The following is an 18,209-nucleotide window of genomic DNA, read 5'->3' as shown; positions in this document are numbered from 1 at the left end:
AAAATACTAAATTACATGAAGTGTATATTAAATAGTTCAGTTCAAAATAAGCCAGAAATTTACAAAAAAGTAGTGCGGTAGAGTTCATGGGTTCAAAGTCCATTTAGGAATCGGATGGCAGAGGGGAAGAAGCTGTTCCTGAATCGCTGAGTGTGGGCCTTCAGGCTTCTGTACCTCCTACCTGATGGTAGCAATGAGAAGAGGGTATGCCCTGGGCAGTGGGGGTCCTTAATGATGGACGCAGCCTTTCTGAGGCACCAATCATTGAAGATATCCTGGATATCTTCGGAAGCTGGTGCTCCTGATGGAGCTGACTGATTTTACAAGTTTCTGCAGCTTGCTTTGATTGTGAGCGGTAGCATCCCTCCCCCACCAAGCCAGATGGTGATACAGCCAGTCGAAATGCTCTCCAGAGTACATTTGTGGAACTTTTTAAATATTTTAGGGAACAAACCAAATCTCCTCACACTCCTAGTGAAATATAGCCGCTGTCTTGCCTTCTTTATAGCTGGATCGATGTGTTGCGTCCAGGTTAGATCCTCAGAGATATTGACACCCAGGAATTTGAAATTGCTCGCTCTCTCCACTTCTGATCCCTCGATGTGTTCCCTCGTCATATGTCCCACTAGGGCAGCAGCTTTGTGTTCCTGGGCAAGTCGAGTGAGCATCTACAATGGTTTGTAGATGGTGAGAGTGCATGCCTCCACTATCTTATTGGGCAGCATGTTCCACACCTAATAACTCTTTGATCAGGGGACACTGGGCTGAAACGCAGTCAGATATGTGAAGCAGGCAGAGGAGCTGCCAAGTCTCACAAACCACACAGCTCTGCTGCACGGGCAGAAATTGCGGTCTACTAGATGGGAACATACGGTGCCGCACTTTCCACCCCAAATCCCCCAGGCGACGAAGGGGGGTCTCTGCACTTGATGCCTCCCTCCCCCATCTTTTTCCCGTCACTGATCAGTCAAGGAGCCACCTCCCAGAGCGGGGGAAGCAGGGAGCAAAATTTCATTCCCCACCCTCCCCCAACATAGCCAGCGGCCACAGGGTTAAAAATAAGAGCAGTAAAAGGGAAAGTTTTTTGAAGGAATTAATGAATATTGAAAGAAATTGTACTGGCACAAGGAGGGAAGTGGTTAAGAAAGTCCATTTACTTCTTTGGACAGCAAAGTCCAAAGCAATCACTCCACTGACAGTGATTAATAGCCAAGCTAAACAGAATCTGAAAATACTCGGTTTCTGTAATGTCTTTCCTGATTAAATCAGCGCCACGTGACAGAGGCATTGTGTAATTACTTCACAAAATGCCACGGCAGAACATTTTGAAGGCTCTGTAAGATTCAGCTCTAATAGGATTTGGATGTAATATATTAACTCGGTAGCAGTTGGCTCCGCGTCCAAGAGACAGGCACAACCATCCAATTGACTCGGCACCAGTGAAAGCCCAACCCCAAGCAAGAAGGAAAATATTTGTTGAAGTAAATTTCGGTGACATTGCGCTATAAATCACCTGCCCGCTTGCAGCTGGACGTGTCCCGTCTTAGGGTGTGCGCAGCTCATTTAAAGGCAAGCCGCCGGATGAGACTTTGCACTGAAGATGGTTGTGTTAACTCCTCCTACCCCCACCCCCCCCACCAAATACGATGACTAAAGAAAAGGCTTATCTAAAAGTCAGTAACGTTTTTTAAATTCTGGGCATGTTGGAGTAAATGCAAATGGCCAGGGGATGAACTCTTGCACCGAGGTAGCCCCAGCTTCCTGAACCTGGAGCTCAGCAACCCCAGACGAAGAGGTAACCCTTGCCTGCATTCCATGAGATCTTGAAGGAAATCAGCCGGTAAACAACACAGAAGAAGCAGGAATGGATCACTGTTCAATGATTCCGTTTAATGTCCATTTAATACAGTATGCGACCTGAAATTCTCACTCTTCACAGACATTCGCGAAACGGAAGAAAACCCCAAATAATGGATGACAGAAAAATATTAGAGCCCCTAAGTCCCCCTCCCTCCTCCCATGCACAAGCAGCACCAAAGCATCAACCCTCCCCGCCCCCACTCTCCCCACACGCTCCCGCGGGAGCCACCAGTGCCCGCAACCACCTTGAATCTAGGTCCACCAAAAGATACAGTCCATAACCCAGCACTTCGACATGCCACAGTCTCTCTCCCCTTCCACACATGTTTCCATGCTACAGTCTTCAGCGATGCTTATTCGATCTCGCCCAACTGGAGGACCAGCGGACTCTTCCACCCACCTCCATCGTCGAGAGAGAGAGAGAGAGAGCAGTCGACCGAGTGCAGAGGTCTCCGACACTGTCTCGAAGTTCCCACCTCCCTCGACATCCCAGTGGTGAGACAGGCGAGGAATCGGTCCTCCACAAAGGCCGAGCCAGGTCTTACCCTGAAGGTGCACGTCTCCATCGCCGTGTAAAACCGCAGTTTGACTGCAGCTGTAGATCACAGACTCCGACAGAACCCCGGCCACCTTGGAAACGAGAAAAGAGACATCGAAGAGAGGAAATCACAGATAAGATCATAGAAGTTGCCCTCTTAGCTCCTCCCTCATTTATGAACCTCCCCAACTCAAAAGTGACCGTTTATTTCCCTCCATAGAAGCTGCCTGACCCGCTGACTTCCTCCAGCTACTCAAGATTTCCAGCACCGGCAAGATCTCTTGTGTCCCCGGCACATCCTGACTTTCCCCATCACCGGTATTCACCCCATCTCCCCACAACCCGCCCCCCTCGCATACAGCCTCAGAAGAGTAATGGTTCCTGTCATGTTTTGTAACTTCGAAATATTAAACTAATTCAAAGAATGACGCGGGAGTCTGAAATGTGAGTGTAACTTCGGGTTTACTTTAAGTGAGGTGCGCATGTATCACATGGTAGCATGGTTATGTATATAATTCACGTATTTATACATATAAATTAATGAATTACTTAAATGAACAAGAATGCTTAATCAATGACATATTTAGAAGGTACTCATATTATTTAAATATTAAATGCACAACAGGTCCAGTCACACCATTGCTTTACAGTTTTCCTTCCCCAGTCTCCTCAGTCTGGCTGAGAGACCAGATAGGGTGGTCTCTTACTTTCGGAAGGAACTGACCTCCCATGTGATCCAATTCGGAGTGTCCGACTCGATCCGCAAGGAAACCACGTCATCAGTAGGAAACACAACCCAGAGAAGTTCCGCTTCCTGGAGTCTTCCTCATTCAGGAGAGGAATTGAAAGCCGCGGGGTCTTTTCAGGGGCTGTGTCTCAGTATTTGCTGCCACGCCTCCAAAAATGCCACGTTCTAATTGACTTCTTTGGACATTGTTGGGGAACAAGATGGGATAATTGTTTGCACGATTTGTTTTTTTTCCCCCTCTCCTTCTCTGTGCGCAAAGGGGGTTGGTTGGTCTTTTTTTATTGGGTTCTTTCGGGTTCCTTGGTATGTGACTGTCTGTAGGCAAACAAATCTCAAGGGAATATAATTTATACATTCTTTGATAGTAAATGTACTTTTACTTTGAATCTTTGAAACTCACTTCCAAACCTCCTGTGTGCTGAAATTCACCCTCGACTGGACGTCCCCTCCACTGCCCTCACCCAGATGTCCCGGTGGTGATTGGGAGAATGCCGGGTACAAGCAATGCTATTGGCCGAAAACTGTAAATTCCATTACCCCATCACATTGGCACACTTACCTTGCCTCTTATTTTCAGTAAAAAAGTTTCTCATTGGCTCCTGTCACAATGGGTGCCATTCAGAGTTACGGTGATCCAATCAGGACGCAAAACTATAATCAAAAAGGGAAGAGTACTGACAATGCAGTAAACTTAAGTTCTAGGGAAAGATTGAATAGGTTAGGACTTAATTCCTTGGAACGTAGAAGACTGAGAGGAGATTTGATAGAGGTATACAAAATCATGAGAGCTTTTTCCGCTGAGGTTGGCAGGGACAACAACCAGAGATTATGGGTTAAGGGTGAAAGGTGAAAAGTTTGAGGGGAACATGAGGAGAAAGTTCTTCACTCAGAGGATGGTAAGAGTGCAAAGCGAGCTGCCAGTGAATACAAGCTGGATTTGAACATTTAAGAGAAGTTTGGATCAGTACATAAATAGTAGGCCTATGATCCCGGTGCAAGTTGATGGGAGAAGGCAGTTTAAATGGTTTGGCATGGTCTAGTTGACCCAAATGACCTGTTTCTGTGCTGTAATTTTCTATGACTTTATGTCTCTATAAAAAGGGTGATTGTCCTGAAATATTATCAGTATCTCTCCACTGAAGTTTCTTAACCCACTCAGAATTTCTAGCATTTTCTGCTTTTGTTTAAAAAAAAGCAACAGTTAAGAAAAACCACATTTAATAACTCATTTTTTACAATGTGCAATAAAGGTTATAGCGATAATGAACACCCAACATTATATTATTCCAGCTCCCTTCTTTATCACCATTAGTCCTCTGTGAGCAATTGTTTTGTGTAGGCCTCCGTTAGTCTCGATGGACCGTGGATTTGCACCTTGGAAAGTTTCCAGGGCGCAGGCCTGGGCAGGGTTTTTTTTATGGGAGACCGGCAGTTGCCCAAGCCTCCCCTCTCCACGCCACCGATGTTGTCCAAGGGAAGGGCACTAGGACCCATACAGCTTGGCACCGGTGTCGTCGCAGAGCAATGTGTGGTTAAGTGCCTTGCTCAAGGACACACACGCAAGCCCCAGCCAAGGCTCGAACTAGCGACCTTCAGATCACTAGACCAACGCCTTAAGCACTTGGCCACACACCAGCACGAGCAATATCTATTACGTAACCATAAAGAGATTCATTAGGAGGCCACTCAGCCCATCGAGTCTCCTCCGCCATCCAATCATGGATGATTTATCATCCCTCTCACCAGAGCCACACAGCTTGGAAGCAGGCCTTTCGAACGCTGCTGGCCAACGGGCACCATCCATATTAACCCTGCCTTCCAGCACTTGTCCCACAGCTTTCAGAGTCCGGGTGACCCAAAGCTCACCTGAGCATTTGCTGTATCAGCAACTCTGCTCCCCTCACCCTCGTTCAATACACTCAGGTACACTCCTCCCTCCCTGGACAGATCAGAACTCCCTCCAATCCCCGCTAAAATTTTTACTCTATATTTGCCAGTTTTATTCAAGTCAAGTCAAGTCACTTCATATTGTCATATAACTGCTGGTACAGTGCATAGTAAAAATGAGACAATGTTTTTCAGGACCATGGTGTTACATGACACAGTACAAAAACTAGACTGAACTACGTAAAAAACAACACAGAAAAAAAAACGACACTAGACTACAGACCTACCCAGGACTGCATAAAGTGCACAAAGCAGTGCAGGCATTGCAATAAATAATAAACAAGACAATAGGCACAGTAGAGGGCAGTAAGTTGGTGTCACTCGAACCAGGCAGTGATGCAGCTGCTCAGGATGCTCTCTATACAACCCCTGTAGAATGTGATGAGGATGGGGTGGGGGGGGAGTGGGAGATGGACTTTCCTCAGCCTTCGTAGAAAGTAGAGATGTTGCTGGGCTTTCTTTGCTATGGAGCTGGTGTTGAGGGACCAGGTGAGATTCACCTCTGATAAGAGGAAATGTCTCATAGTCTACCTTAACTATACATTTCACAATATTATATAATATCTCAATGATGTACTTTTTAATTTTCTCCACTCAAGGACAACAGACACAGTCTTTCTTCTCTCTTCACAAGAGACTGAGCTTAGGAGGAGGATGGTACCTAGTGGTGAATCCTTTGCTTGCATCTTTGGAAACAGCTCTATTTATATCTTTGCTATCTCCTTTTTTTCCCCTTTCAAGGTTCTTTTGAAGATCCTGACCTGGAGTTGCACACTGACTTCGGCTCTTTGCGGGAATGGGGCCCGCTCTCGGGGTCTCACGACCGGCCGCTTTTCAATGTCCCAAGGACGCGGCCTGGAAGTCCAGCGTGCCTTCAGGGTGCCGGATTTCCGTGGCTCCAGAGGCAGGCGGGCTCGAGGCCCGATACGTCGTGGGAGATGGAAGATTCAAAAGCAGCGAGCTGCCTGCTGGCTGTGTGTGCCCAGAGACCCGAGTTCTTTGGGCACAGAGCACGGAAAAAGCAACGCAACAGACTATTAACACCATAGATCAGCGAGTTGCTTTGTTAAGTCTCCCCTCTCGCTGTGAAACGGGGACACCTCTTTTTCCCTCATTCAGGAGAGAGAGAGAGCCTGTGGTATGTCGAATACCGGGTGAACAAGTGGTCTTTGGGGTTCTGCAAGTCTGTGACTTTATTGATGCTTTGCTGCACGCTTGAGTGCTCGGTGGGGGGGGGGGCTGATGCTTTTTTGTTGGTGGGGGTGGGGGAGTCATTGCTTTGCTGCTGTTTATGCGTGGGAGGGGGAGTTGGGGGCTTTGAGGTTCTAACTGTGATTCCTTCTTTGGGGCACTCCTCTGTTTTTGTGGATGTTTGTGAAGAAAAAGATTTTCAGGATGTATATTTTATACATTTTCCTGACATTAAAAGTACCTATTGAAAAGTACCTGCTCCATCCCAGGCATCGGCTTGGTGAACAGGACTCTCTCTCCAGGCTATCAAATCCTACTGGTATTTAAGGACCAAAATTGCACAGAGGACTCCAGCTCCAAACTAGTTAGGGCCAGAATTTTACTTGCCTTAACCGCACCGCTGCTTGTAAGGAGTTTGTCCGTTCTCCCTGTGACCGCGTGGGTTTCCTCCAGGTGCTCCGGTTTCCTCCCACAGTCCAAATCCTGCTGGTTGGTAGGTTAATTGCTCATTGTAAATTGTCCCGTGATTAGCCTAGGATTAAATTGGGAGATTGCTGGGTGCCGCAGCTCGAAGGGCAAAATTTACAGTGATTTACCCCGCTAAAATGACGAACTGAAGGGTTTGGGCCTAGTCTGGGCTGCTCCAGGGATTTGGATATAAGTTCTCAATTCGGCTCAGAATGCTGTCGTTACTCGCTTCTGTTGTTTGCATGATTTGTGTTTTTTTTCTCTTTCTCTGTGCACATTGGGGGTTGGTCTTTTGGGTACTTTGGTTTGCGATAGCCTGTAAGCAAACACATCTCAAGGTTGTATAACTTATGCTTTGATAATAACTGCACTTTGAATCTTTGAAATTGCCCTGTGATTAGGCTAGTGTTAAATGGGGAGTCTGCAAGGCAGTGCGGCTCTTTGGGCCAGAAGGCCTATTCCATGAGGTATCTCCAAATAAAATGAATAAGTAATATCGATTGTGTATGTAATATGTATTCAGCATGCAATTATCCGTTCCATTCTCTGCTTCACACAGACTGGTTTCTATTGGTCACCCTTTGTTCATGCTCCCATTGATTTCCTGATTAAACAGCACTTCCGTTTTCAACTGCCTAAGTGTAAATCCCTGCCCCCATGCCTCACCACTGCTTAATTCATTCGCCACCCCACCCCTACCATGACAACCTGAGTTCTCCCTGGCCCGGTATATGCAATTTTGACAGTGTGCCCCAGATACCAGTGAGGGGCGGCGGAGAATAGCAAAAGGTTAAGTTTCAACTTTATTTCCCGTGGGTACGTCGAAACATAGAGTGAAATATGCCGTTTCCGCTAACGACCAACACGCACGATGCGCTGGAGTTTGGGTAGCCAGCAAGTGTCGTCCTATACATGTGAGTGTGAAGCGGTTCATTTTGGTAGGTCAAGTATGATGGCAGAATACTTGGCATTGTGGAGGATCAGAGAGATCCTGGGGTCTGAGTCCATAGGACATTCAAAGGTGATGTGCAGGTTGACTCTGTGGCTAAGAAGGCATACGGTGTATTGGCCTTCATCAATCATGGGACTGAATTTAGGAGCCGAGAGGTAATGTTGCAGCTTTATAGGCCCCTGATCAGACCCCACTTGGAATAATGTGCTCAGTTCTGGTTGCCTCACTACAGGAAGGATGTGGAAGCCATAGAAAGGGTGCGGGAGAGATTTGCAAGGATGTTGCCTGGATTGGGGAGCATGCCTTATGAGAATAGGTTGGGTGAACTCGGCCTTTTCTCCCTGGAGCGAAGGAAGATGAGAGGTGACCTGATAGAGGTGTACAAGATGATGACAAGTATTGATCGTGTGGGTAGTCAGAGGCCTTTTCCCAGGGCTGAAATGGCTAGCATGAGAGGGCACAGTTTTAAGATGCTTGGAGGTAGGTACAGAGGAGATGTCAGGGGTGCTTTTCTACGCAGAGAGTGGTGAGTGTGTGGAATGGGCTGCCAGTGATGGTGGTGGAGGTGGGTCTTTTAAGAGACTCCTGGATAGGTACATGGAGCTTAAAAAAATATAGGGCTATGGGTAACCCTAGGTAATATCTAAAATAAGTACATGTTCAGCGCAACGTTGTGGGCCAAAGGGCCTGTATTGTGCAGTAGGTTTTCTATGTTTCCTTGTTTCTACATCCTGGTGCCAACATGGCTTACCCACGGAACAACACAGAACTCAACAAGCAAAAAATCAACCGTTGCAATACAAGCCCCTCTCCTCCCTCCCACCCCAACACATAGACAGCCCCTCATCCCCATCTTCTTCAGCCCCCAGAGGACCTGGGCTCTGACTCGGACTTGGGCTTCAGCAACCAGGTTAACCCTCTGATGTCGTGACAGTGAACTGTAGGGGGCGAAGACCTTGCTTGTGAAGGGAGAAGCTTTGGCTTGGCTGCAGGAGGGAAAAGGAAGGATCGGTTTGGATCCGGGAAGAGCTGATGGGAATGGGACAAAAACGTGGAGTTAACGCTGGGCAAGTGTGAATGTGTGCTTGATGGTAGTGTCTGTTGCTAACACTCTATTGTCAGCTGAGGTGAAGGACCTTGTACCCACCGTGCACAAGGAGACCGCTTCGTTGAGCACCTTCACTCCATCCGCCAAAAGCAGAATTTTCCGCTGGCCTAACATTTTAATTCCGATTCCCATAAACATTCCGACATGTCAGTCCATGGCCTCCTCTTGTTCCACGATGAGACGACACTCTCAGCATGGAGAGGCAACTGTTTGGGAAGCCTCCAACTTAATGGCATGAATATAGATTTTTTCTTCTGGTAAAAATATTTTTCCCTTCCCCTCTCCTCTTTTTCTAGTTCCCATTCTGGCCTCCTACCTCCTCTCCCTGCCTATCACCTTTACTGTTTCTCCTCCTCCTTTCCTTTCTCCCACGGTCCACTCTCCTCTCCTATCAGGAAGGGAGGATGTTGGAGTTGGTGAGTGAGGATGAGGTCTCAGGGCACTTAGAGACACATGATAAAATAGGCTGTAGTCAGCATGGTTTCCTCAAGAGGCAATCTTATTTGTTGGAATTCTTTGAAGTAGTGACAAGCAAAATAGACAAAGGAGAATTGGTTAATGTTGTGTACCTGGATTTTCAGAAGGACTTTGACAACATGCCAAACGTGAGGCTGCTTAACAAGCATATGGTGTTAAGGAAAGATTCCAGCATGGATAAAGCAGTGGCTGATTGGGAGGAGGCAAAGAGTGGGAATAAGGGGAGTCTTTTCTAGCTGCCGCTGACTAGTGGTGTTCCACAGGGGTCTGTGTTGGGACAGATTCTTTCTACATTATATGTCAATGATTTGGATAATGGGATTGATGGCTTCATTCCATAGTTGGCAGCCGATATGAAGATAGGTAGAAGGGCAGGTAGTTTTGAAGAAGTAGAGAGGCTACAGAAGGATGGACAGATTAGGAGAATGGGCAAAGAAGTGGCAGATGGAATACAGTGTCGGGAAGTGTACGGTCATGCACTTTGGTAGAAGAAATGAAAAGGTCGACTATTTTCTAAATGGAGAGAAAATACAAAAAAAAAATGAGGTGCAAGGGGACTTGGGAGCCCTTGTGCAGGGTTCCCTAGAGGTTAACTTGTAGGCTGAGTCAGTGGTGGGGAGGGCAAATGTGATGTTTGCATTCATTCCAAGAGGACTAGACTAAAAGCAAGGATGTAATGTTGAGGCTTTATAAAGCACTGGTGAGGCCTCACTTGAAGTTTTGTGAGCCGATTTTGGGCCTCTTACCTTAGAATGGATATGCTGAAACTGGAGAGGGTTCAAAGGAGGCTTACGAAAATGATTCCAGGATTAAATAGTTTGCCATTTGGAGAGCGGTTGATGGCTCTGGGCCTGTATTCACTAGAATTTAGAAGACTGAGGCGTGACCTCATTGAAACCTATCGAATGGTGAAAGCCCTTGATAAAGTGGATGCGGAGAGGATGTTTCCTGTGGTGGGAGAGGATAACAGGGAGGAAAGGGGAGAGGATACTGGGGAGGGAAGGGGGGAGGATACCGGGGAGGGAAGGGGAGAGGATACCGGGGAGGGAAGGGGAAAGGCTACTGGGGTGGGAAGGGGAAAGGGTACTGGGGAGGGAAGGGGAGAGGATACCGGGGAGGGAAGGGGAGAGGATACCGGGGAGGGAAGGGGAAAGGGTACCGGGGAGGGAAGGGGAAAGGGTACCGGGGAGGGAAGGGGAGAGGATACCGGGGAGGGAAGGGGAGAGGATACCGGGGAGGGAAGGGGAGAGGATACCGGGGAGGGAAGGGGAGAGGATACCGGGGAGGGAAGGGGAAAGGGTACCGGGAAGGGAAGGGGAAAGGGTACCGGGGAGGGAAGGGGAAAGGGTACCGGGGAGGGAAGGGGAGAGGATACTGGGGAGGGAAGGGGAGAGGATACCGGGGAGGGAAGGGGAGAGGATACCAGGGAGGGAAGGGGAGAGGATAACAGGCCAGACCAGAGGACACAACCTCAGAACAGAGGGGTGTCCTTTTAGAATGGAGATAAGGAGGAATTTCTTCAGCCAGAGGATGGTGAATTCATGGAATTCTTTGTCACACACAGCTGTCGAGGCCAAGTTTTTATGTACATTTAAGGCGGAGTTTGATAGATTCTTGATTGGTCAGGGCATGATGGGATGCGGGGAGAAGGTGGGAGATTCAGGCTGAGACAAAAATTAGATCAGGCATGATGAAATGGCGGAGCAGGCTAGATGGGCAAAATGGCCTAATTCTTCTCCTGTGTCTTATGGCCTTATGATCTTATCACATTCTTTTGTCTCCTGCCCTTTGTCTGGCTTCACCTGTCACCTTCCTGCTTGTCCTCCTTCCCTTCCCCCCACCTCTTTTTTCTGGTGTCTTCCCCTTTCCTTTCCAGTCCCGGAGAAGGATCTCGGCCCAAAATGTCGTGTGCTTCTTCATGCTAACTGGTCATCCGACAGTTGGGACAACTACTGGGGTACAAATCAAAACCGGTGACTGTAGAAATGATTCAGTGGTACGAGCTAGAATGCTTCCTTCCGGGTCAGACCTAGATTATCAGAGATGGTGCAGCATTAAGGCAGAACCACGGAACCTCAGTTAATACTTTGTTGATATTAGGTCAGACCAATGGTAAGACAACCCCAAACTTGTAACTTCCTTAAGCCAGATGACAGCACAGCTCCACACCCATCTACCCAGAGTTTGCCAGGATAAAACTGGTGCCATATGATAAGGCCACAAAGCTATAAGACATAGGAGCAGAATTAGGCCATTCAGCCCATCAAATCCACTCCACCATTCCATCATGACTGATCTATTATTCCTCTCAACCCCATTCTCCTGCCCATAACTATTGAAGCCCTTACTAATCAAGAACCTACCAACCACCACTTCAAATATCTAACCTTTGTGGCAAATTCACCACCCTATGATTAAAGAAATTCCCCCTCACTTCTGTTCTTTAGTTACTTGCATTCTGAACTTTGGCCAGCTCCTTTCTATTGCCTTTGTAGTTCCTTTGGCTCCAATGATCATCTGATTTTAGCTTCTCCCTCTTGACTTCCACAGCAGGGTGTATTCTATCATATAATGACCACTGGCTCCTAAAGGTCCCTTTACCTTAAGCTCCTTAATCAAATCTGGTTTGATCAAATCTAAATCAAATCGCTTATGAAAAAGTCACATATACCATCCTGAGATTCATTATCTTGCAGGCCTTTACGGGGAAAATAAAAAAATAACCATATAACAATTACAGTACGGGAACAAGCCATCCCAGCCCTTCTAGTCCGTGCCAAATGTTTACTCTCACCTAGTCCCACCGACCTGCCCTCAGCCCATAACCCTCCATTCCTTTCCTGTCCATATACCTATCCAATTTTTTTTAAGTGACAACTTCGAACCTGCCTCTACCACTTCTACTGGAAGCTCGTTCCACACAGCTACCACTCTGAGTAAAGAAGTTCCCCCTCATGTTATCCATAAACTTTTGCCACCTAACTCTCAACTCATGTCCTCTTGTTTGAATCTCCCCTACTCTTAATGGAGAATGCCTATCCACGTTAACTCTATCTGTCCCCCTCATAATTTTAAATACCTCCATCAAGTCCTCCCTCAACCTTCTATGCTCCAAAGAATAAAGACCTAACTTTTTCAACTTTCTCTGTGACTTAGGTGCTGAAACCTAGTAAATCTTCTCTGTACTCTCTCTATTTTGTTGACATTAAATAGAATAGAATCTAAGTAAAAACATGTATAAACGAAGACTGACAGGCAACAAATGAGCAAAAGACAAATTGGGCAAATAACTCAGGGAACACGTGTTGGCCTGTTCTTGAAAGTGAATCTGTAAGTTGTGGAATCAGTTCAGCATTGAGGTGAGTGAACTTAGCCACACTGCTTCAGCTGTAGAGTAATAACTGTTCCTGAACCTGGTGGTGTGGGACCTAAGGCTCTTTGTGGTGAGTGTAGTTATCCACACTGGTTCAAGAGCCTGATGGGGGTAGAGTAATAACTGTTCCTGAACCTGGTGGTGTGGGACCTAAGGCTCTTTGTGGTGAGTGTAGTTATCCACACTGGTTCAAGAGCCTGATGGCTGGAGGTTAACAACTGTTGCTGTTCCTAAGGTTCCTGTACCCCCTTCCCGCTGGTAGAAGTGAGACAGCATGATGCATTACACAAGATTATGATCAGATCTGTAGGGATCATATTTAATTTGAAAAATATCAGATCAATCTTCTTTTGTTAAGTCACATCTACGAGGGGTGATTGATAAGTTCATGGCCTAAGGTAAAAGGAATCAGTTTTAGAAAACCTAGCATGTTTATTTTTCAACATAGTCCTCCTACATTTACTCACTTAGTCCAGTGGTCGTGGAGCATATGGATCTTGGACCTCCAGAAAGTGTCCACAGCAGGGGTGATTGATAAATTTTGGCCTAAGGTAGGAGATGAGTTATACAGCTCTCGTTACATGCACGTTCAACTCTTTGAGTGATTATGCAGAAAGCTTGAAGTTAATAACTCATCTCCTTCTATCATAGGCCACAAACATATCAATCACCCCTCGTATGATATCATACTAACCTACCTGCTACAATGACGTGTTGGCGCATGGCCAAGTGCTTAAGGCATTCGTCTAGTTACCTGAAGGTCGCTAGTTCGAGCCTTGGCTGAGGCTGAGCAAGGCACTTAACCACACATTGCTCTGCGACGACACCGGTGCCAAGCTGCTTGGGTCCTAATACCCTTCCCTTGGGCAACATCGGTGGCGTGGAGAGGGGAGACTTGCAGCTTGGGCAAACCTTGCCCAGGCTTGTGCCCTGGAAACTTTCCAAGGTGCAAATCCATGGTCTATCGAGACTAACAGAGGCCTACCTACCTACTATGATGACATCACAACTAAAGTGATGTCACAACATCTCTTGTGCGGAGACAGCTCAAAATACTCTAAGTGTGGTCTGATCAATGCCTTATAAGTCCTTATAAAGCACGACATCATTGCTTTTTATATTTGAAATAATTGCTAGCATTGTATTTGCTTTCTGTACCACTGATTCAACCTACAAGTTAAACTTCAGGAAATCCTGCATGAAACCTCATCTTAAACATGGACTCTAACATCTTCTCAGCCACTGAGCTCAGGCTCACTGGCCTATGATTTCCTTTTCCCTCCCTCCCTTCTTAAAGAAGTGGAGTAACATGTGCAATTTTCCAGTCCTCCAGAACCATTCCAGAATCTAGTGATTCTTGAATGATTCATGACACAAAGGTTGGAGGTGTTGTGGATAGTGTGGAGGGCTGTCAGAGATTACAGCGGGACATTGATAGGATGCAAAACTGGGCTGAGAAGTGGCAGATGGAGTGCAACTCAGATAAGTGTGAAGTGGTTCATTTTGGTAGGTCAAATATGATGACAGAATATAGTATTAATGGTAAGACTCTTGGCAATGTGGAGGATCAGAGGGATCTTGGGGTCTGAGTCCATAGGACGCTCAAAGCAGCTATGCAGGTTGACTCTGTGGTTAAGAAAGCATATGCTGCATTGGCCTTCATCAATCATGGAATTAAATTTAGGAGCCGAGAGGTAATGTTGCAGCTATATAGGACCCTGGTCAGACCCCACTTGGAGTACTGTGCTCAGTTCTGGTCGCCTCACTACAGGAAGGATGTGGAAGCCATAGAAAGGGTGCAGAGGAGATTTACAAGGATGTTACCTAGATTGGGGAGCATGTCTTATGACAATGGGTTGAGTGAACTCATCCTTTTTTCCTTGGAGCAACAGAGAATGAGGGGTGACCTGATAGAGGTGCACAAGATGATGACATATTGATCGTGTGGATAGTCAGAGGCTTTTTCCCAGGGCTGAAATGACTAACATGAGAGGGCACAGTTTTAAGGTGCTTGGAAGAGGTACAGAAGAGATGTCGGAGCAAGTTTTTTTATGCAGAGAGTGGTGAGTGCGTGGAATGAGCTGTCGGCAACGGTGGTGTAGGTGGATACAATAGGGTCTTTTAAGAAACTCTTGGACAGGTATATGGAGCTTAGAAAAATAGAGGGCTATGGGTAGCCCTACTAATTTCTCAGGTCAGGACATGTTCAGCACAGCTTTGAAGACCTGAGGGCCTGTATTGTGCTGTAGGTTTTCTATGTTTCTATCATTACTAATTTTATGTTTCTATCATTCCTGGAGGAACTCCATGCAGTCACGGGAGAAACGTACAAACTCCCTTACAGGCAGCAGCGGGAATTGAACCCGCGTCTCTTGTAGAGCGCTGTGCTAACCACTATGCTATCATGCTGCCCTAGTCCATCTGGATCTATGTTTGGATCTTTCAACTTCCCAAGCACCTTCTCTTTGCTACCTTCAAGAGGAGGTGCAGGAGCCTGAAAACACACACTCTACACTTTAGTAACAATTTCTTCTGAACAGATCATGAACCTCAACTGTTTTTGCTCTCTTTGCCACTACTTATTTATCTTTTTTATATGAGACCGTAAGACCATAAGATGCAGGAGCAGGAGTAGGCCATTCAGCCCATCGAGTCTGCTCCACCATTCAATCATGGGCTGATCCAATTTTTCCAGTCATCCTCACTCCCCTTCTTTCACTCCGTACCCACTGATGCCCTGACTAATCAAGAACCTATCTATCTCTGGCTTAAATGCACCCAATGACTTGGCCTCCACAGCCGCTCGCGGCTCGAGGATTTACCACCCTCTGGCTAAAGTAATTTCTCTGCATCTCAGTTCTAAATGGACGTCCTTCAATCCTGAAGTCATGCCCTCTTGTCCTAGACTCCCCTACCACGGGAAATAACTTTGCCATATCTAATCCGTTCAGGCCTTTTAATATTCGGAATGTTTCTATGAGATCCCCCCCTCATTCTCCTGAACTCCAGGAAATACAGCCCAAGAGCTACCAGACGTCCCTCATACGGTAACCCTTTCATTCCTAAATATATACGAGTATTTTTATTATAACTTATAGTATATCTTTGGGCATGGCACTGTATTACTTCCACAAAACAGCTAATTTTACAGCATATGTTGGTGATGATAAACCCAATTCTGACTAACTGGGCCTCAGGAATGCCTGGAGAAGGGAAAGAGGCCCCCTCAGGTGTCTTGGACCAGCCGTTAACTCTCACGCAAAGAGGCTAGCATTTGTCAGTTTGCAGTCTACGCAGTGCAGCCACCAGGCCCTTGACGTTGTTCCTGCCCGCATTCCCCACCATTTCTCCTACTCTACGAACAGGCACAGTGGAGCTGCTGTGGCCAGAGCCATTCCTGTCAGTGAAAGGAAATGCTGGTGTTTCCGTCGAAGCTGGAGAGCAAAATGCTTCAATGGGTACGTCGGACTCGATATATTGGGTACAAGGACCAGCGCGACCCAGTCAGTGAGAACCAGTGACATCCCACAGATAGACACGGGTGGTATATTGTGTCCACTGTGCAAGGACGGGCCAATCAGCCCATCTTGCATCTTCTTCATAAACCTGTTACCCCTTTACTGGGAAAAGGCCGCCAATGGCATCTCACAGATGCCGACCGTCTCCCCTTTGGATTCGTCTGCCATTAGCCCACACTCGAGCAGCCAATTAAACAACCAGCACGCTTTTGGGATGGGAGAGGAAACTGGTCACAGGAAGAACGTGCAAACTCCGCACAGACAGCACTGGAGGCCAGGATCAAACCTGAATCTACAAAGCAGAGGGACAGCGACACAAGGGTTAACGTACGAGGAGAGTTTGATGGCGCTGTAGTTAGACCATAAGATACGAGAGCAGAATTAGGCCATTTGGCCCATCGAGTCTGCTCTAACATTTCTTCATGGTGGATCCATTTTTTTCTCAGCCCTAATCTCCTCCCTTCTTCCCGTATCCCTTCATGATGCAATCAAGAATCTATCTACCTCTACCCTAATTATCTGTTGAATATAGTTGCTGGAGTTTAGAAAAATGAGAGGGGAAGCTGGCGTCTCAATAAAATTGAATGACTATTAAAAGACCTAGATGGATTAGATTTGCAGAGGGTGTTTCCTAGAGCGGGGGACTCTGGGACCACAGTGCACGGCTGCAGAGAAGAAGGATGTTCCTTTAGAACAGAGATGTGGAGGAATTGTTCGAGCCAGAAGGTGGTGAATCTATGGAATTCAGTGCCACAGGAGGCCCAGTCGGTGGGCATATTTAAAGTGGAGGTCGCTAGGTTCTTAATTAGTAAGGGAGTTAAAGGTTACAGGGAGAAGGCAGGAGAATGGTGTTGAGAGGGATAATAAATCAGCCATGATGAAATGATAGAGCAGATTTGATGGGCTGAATGGCCTAATTCAGCTCCTATGTCCTATCTTGTGGCACTAATTCAGCTCCTATGTCCTCGTGTGAGGAAGACAAGTTTATCCTTTTAATATGAGACAGTGCGACCTGAGTAACAATGGATACCCCATTACAAGAGTCGACGAGAATCAGACCAACACATTAAGCACTTAAAATGCAGGAAAATAAAAGAGAAAGGCGGACACTGGCAATCTAAGTTAAACCTAGAAAAGGCTGAAAACACTCAGCAGGTCAGGCTGCATCTATGGAGGAAGAAACTGAGTCATTGCCTCAGGTCACTAATCCACTCAGTCTACTTCCCAGGGATGGGGAATTAAGAGCTAGGTTCAAGGTGAGAGAGGAGAGATCCAGTAGGAACTTGAGGGGCAGCTTTTACATGGAACGAACTACCAAAGGAAGGCAGATGCAATCGACCATATTGTGGTGACTGAACCCGATGTTGGGCGCCTGGCCAGATTGAGGGCCGGGCAGGTTTAGCTCACTACTCCTCTCTGGGCTCAACTAAGGGCCTGTGGACTTCAGTGCTCAGAACACTATTTGCTTGAGGTTATTGTTTGCATGATTTGTCGTCTTTCTCTCTCCCTGCACGTTGGGTGTTTGACAGTCTCCTTTCTTTTTAATCGGCTTTTTTGTGTTTCTTTGTTCTGTGGCTGCCTGTCAGGAGACAAATCTCAAGGCTGTATAATGTATGACGGGTGATCGATAAGTTTGTGGCCTAAGGTAGAAGGAGTCAATTTTAGAAAACCTAGCGTGTTTATTTTTCAACACAGTCCCCTCCTACATTTACATACTTAGTCCAGTGACCATGGAGCATACAGATCTCGGACCTCCAGAAAGTGTCCACAGCAGGGGTGATTGATAAGTTTGTGGCCCAAGGTAGAAGGAGATGAGTTATACAGCTCTCGTTACATGCACGTGCAGTTCAATTCTTTGAGTGATTATGCAGAAAGTATGAAGTTAATAACTCATTTTTTTAGACATTGAATAGTACAGTACAGGCCCTTCGGCCCACAATGCTGTGCCAACCCTTAAACTCTGCCTCCCATATAACCCCCTCAACCCTATCTCTCCTTCTACCTTAGGCCACTAACATATCAATCACAT

This window comes from Hypanus sabinus, chromosome 26 (assembly GCF_030144855.1).
Source record: "Hypanus sabinus isolate sHypSab1 chromosome 26, sHypSab1.hap1, whole genome shotgun sequence".
Taxonomy (NCBI): Eukaryota; Metazoa; Chordata; class Chondrichthyes; order Myliobatiformes; family Dasyatidae; genus Hypanus; species Hypanus sabinus.
This window is presented reverse-complemented; position numbering follows the sequence as displayed.